We start from the raw sequence: 4,412 nt of genomic DNA on the forward strand, positions 1-4,412 counted from the left end.
TCTCATCGCCAATTATGGTTCTAACCTTGTACTCACCGTCGATCATGGAGATTTGGGACGCCATGGATTTGGGAGGAGGGTTACGATTAGTGGAACTGTTGTAATGTGAAAGGACGGGACGACTAGGAGCGAACTACCATAATGTAAAAGGACGGCCGGGGACGAGTAGGAGCGAAGTGCAAGCGGTTTTCTGATTGTAAAAATGGTGAGTAGGGCATGCGAACGACAGGGTAGTGGCTTGCCCGGTGGATAAATGGATTCATGCATAGTACTATGGGGCCCCAATTAGATGTCATGTCTACTAGACGTCCAATTAAATGGCTTCATGCATCTACGTGTTCACATGTCAAGCGTCGGGAAAATTACAGGTGATACGAAGCTTTCCATGCTCCCATGATACGGGCTTCCGAGAGCCCTTGGATCTGAGATCGAACGGTTGCATGGCGTGATTCTAGACCTATAGGTGAATATCCTATCCTGGAGGGTTATTCTGTAAATTTTCAGCAACTTAGCATCCTACTGTTCGATCTCAGATCCAATGGCTGTCAGCAGCCCGTATCATGGTCGCGCCTACCACGACCGTCGCCTCGCTCACGCGGTCGTGCCCTTGGAGATTTCAGACAGCTATAAATGAGCATTTTTTGCCTACTTTGCATGCATGAAACTACTTCCTCCGTCCAGGTGCGTTAGGCTATCTGATGTTGGCATGTTATACATAGTCATCACTTAGTCACTCATACAATAAGGTTAGCTGTAAGGTTGGCTATAAGAGTAATTTTTTACTTCTCTCTATCTCTTTCTTCGTACTAGTATTTATTGCATTTGCCAAAAGGAGTAAGGAGTACAGTACTTGGCACCTGTATACCATGGAGGTGGTCAGGAATCGGGAGACTCACGCCGGTCGTAGCACCGCAACTAAAATGATAATGGAATGTCAAATCACAGGGCCCCACCTGTCCAGCAGTAACTCACTGTCAAATCACACAGCCCTACGTTTGCAGCATCCTACTCCCTCATCTTCTCGCCTCTCTGTCGAACCAACTAGGCGGAACTGCCCCACCTACCGCGCGAGAAAAGCCTCGCCCTCAACTTTTAAATATAATTTTGTATCCATGGATTGTGCCATGGAGCAAAGCCTCAAGAAAACGGCGGTACACATGTATACACCACGCCCGTCGCGTTCGCGTCGAACCCCAGACGGTCGGTCAGTCTGGCACGCCGCTCTCCGAATGGAACGCGCGTCATATTGCGTTTGCACACACATGTGGGACCGCAATTGAGAACCGACCATAGGCACACACCCCGGCCCCGCAAGTCGGCTGAGTTAATGGAAGAGATAGACGAGTGATAGTACTGGAGCAGTGTTGTACAGACGTGGGTGCCTGGATGATCCCTGCATGACACGGAAGATCAGTTTGTCCATGCATGTGACCAGACTCTAGTAGACGGCTGGATTGGCTATTGTCTACATATCATGCAGGCTGTGTTGTACAGGGCTGTAGTTCTGATGAGAAATCTTAAAAAAGGTTTCTTGTCATCTCGCAATATTAACTGTCATGTGCTTTGGATCACTGCGAGGGTTAAACAGCGGCAACTGAGTTCCTCCAAGGCGCTGGTCATTGGGGGCACATGCACGAAGACTACTCGGTTGCCACCTAGGTCAAGCCGGCTATGTTAATTAGGACATCTATCGATGGACCCCTTTTCTATGACTTTATATTAAATTGAGCTTTCATCCTCGTCTAGTTTGTCCGTCGGGATTCATGTTGTCTACTTGGGGCAGTGAGGTTATGGTTTCTTGTCATGTGGCATTTTTTCGTGTTATATGTTAATCCGGTGCTTCAGATCAAAATGACGACAACTGCGCCTCCGGGGCACGTGCATGAAGACTTCTCGATAGTCATTGACGAGGTCAAGCCTGCTCCGATAGATAAAACAAAACTACTCCACTATATAGGCAAGAGCCTCCGCGCTTGCTTGCTAGTGTTGCTCTCTTCATAGTGTCTCGTCCTCTCTAGATCTAAACACGACAGCGGTGGCCACACTCTCTCTCTGCTCATCGTTGGTCACAGATCTAGCTGGATCCTCTCAGCCGAGGAAGGTGAGAAGGTGCAATGTTCACGCGGTCGTCCTCGGCGACGGCTCTTACCCACTGCCGGCGCGTCCCGAACAGCATGCCTTGCCGTTCTCTCCCATGCAGCACCGGCTAGGGAGGGCCTCCGATCCCTTCTTCCTCGTTGTCGTAGTGTGGGCAGATCCGGCCTCCCGCCGCCCACCTAGCGACATCCCGGCGACCCTCAGGTATAACTTCATTCGAAACCGGCCTTGCTCTACTTCCCCAGCTCCTGACGTCACTACATTTGTATCTTTTACTATTTCTCAGGCCCCCTCGTAGATAGGATCAATCGGCTGTTCGAAAGCCACCTAAATTTTTACTGTTAAGAGGTAAAACTAGTTCATGCAGTCGAATCTAGTACTACTTGGTTCAAACAGGGAAGAAACGGGGTGGGAGTGGGGGAAGAATTGTTACCTGAATCTAGGACTTGGTCGAAAGAGGAAATAATGGGGGCGAAAAGTAGCAGAGACTGGCTATCCAACTGGTCTCTTGGTCTAATAGGGAAATAAAGGGAAACATAGTACAAACTCAATATAAACCGATCTATTGGTTGAAAAAGGAAAGAAAGTAGGGACTGGGGGAAAAGTCAACAGAGTATGTCCAGCGCTAGATTTGCTAGCCTCACAAAGTATAAGGTGGCTATACCGAACAAAAATGGGACCAACCAAGATATCCTGTTCTGATGTTTGTTGCCCTGAGCCCCTCTTATGTAATTCCACTGGTAAAATGTAGCAGTCGCACTGTTAAAAGTAAGGACACGTTAAACCAATGTTGTTTTCAATGTGATGCCTCCAGTAATATGAATCAATGACACTGTTTTTCATGTCCTGCTAAATTTCCCATTAAGATAAGTTACTTCTTTTCGTTTGAAATGCAACTGTCCTGGTCCGCCTACTCTCCCGTGCCCAAATACCAACTCTTTAGCAGTTGTTAATGTAATGTTGCTGGTAAAATGAAGCAATGGCACCATTAAAGTAATGTCGTATTTAACGGTTGTCATAGTTAATCCTAATGCCCACACTAATATCTAGCAATGTTGCTGCTTTAGAAATTGCTACTGTCCTTATAGGATCGCCATTCAGATAAGGAAGATGCTTCTTTTCATTTGATGTATGTTTCATCACTTGTTAGTCACCCTCCTTTCCACCTTTTTGTGCAAACAGAGATATACATTTCACATTTGATCTTAGTTGAACTACACAAATGATATCCAAATTATAGTTGAACATTCCATGAGCTTCACAACCAACCTTGATGTTGCTCAATTTTATTGCAACTAATGAAGAAGAAGCTGCTAGCTCATGGGACATTGCTTCATTTTAGGTGAACTGCACAAAAAGGTCCCATGAATTGAACCATCCATGTTGGTGACGGATGTCATCCCTTCTACAATGGCGTTGACTGCAGATATGGTTCCCATCACGAGGTATGTTCCTTTTTGGTCCAACCGTTTGCCAAAGATCTTGCATGTTGAGTCTGCTCTTGTGCTACTATTTTGGCACTGCCATGATAAAGCAGTAATGTAATTATTTTGCACCTTAATCTAGTGGCACTATTAATTTGAGGCAATGTTTTGGCACCGCTAATGCCACTGATTTTTTATATATATGGAAAGAGGTGGTTTCCTTCGATTGCATTAAAGAAACCCAACCGTAGAGAACCATTATCTGACAACATCTCAGTGTAAATGGGCAGTTATGCAACTACTACTAGAACGGACTGAGTACTAGCAGGAGACAAGTTCGCCACATAAGCTAGGAAGGTAGGGGGACACAGCACCAGCTCAACCAAGTTTGGATTACAACCCAAATGCTACCACAAAAACATCAGGGGGGAGATAGGGACTGAAAGAGCCAGCTTCAACATCCCAGTCTAAGCACCCCCGGCCTCCATCCTTGCGACGCACGGTACACCTCGCTTGCCACCTGCTCGACCCTAGTGCAACTGATAAAATGAAGTAATAATATAGTTAAAATAGAGCGAGTGTCTGATACGTCTCCAACGTATCTATAATTTATGAAGTATTCATGCTATTATATTATCTGTTTTGGATGTTTATGGGCTTTACTAAACATTTTTATATTATTTTTGGGACTAACCTATTAACCGGAGGCCCAGCCCAAATTGCTGTTTTCTTGCCTATTTCAGTGTTTCGAAGAAAAGGAATATCAAACGGATTCCAAACGGAATGAAACCTTCGGGAGAGTTATTTTTGGAACGGAAGCAATCCTAGAGACTTGGAGTAGACGTCAGGGAAGCTTCGAGGAAGCCACGAGGCAAGGAGGCGCGCCCTACC

Source organism: Aegilops tauschii, chromosome 3 (genome assembly GCF_002575655.3).
Source record: "Aegilops tauschii subsp. strangulata cultivar AL8/78 chromosome 3, Aet v6.0, whole genome shotgun sequence".
Taxonomy (NCBI): domain Eukaryota; kingdom Viridiplantae; phylum Streptophyta; class Magnoliopsida; order Poales; family Poaceae; genus Aegilops; species Aegilops tauschii.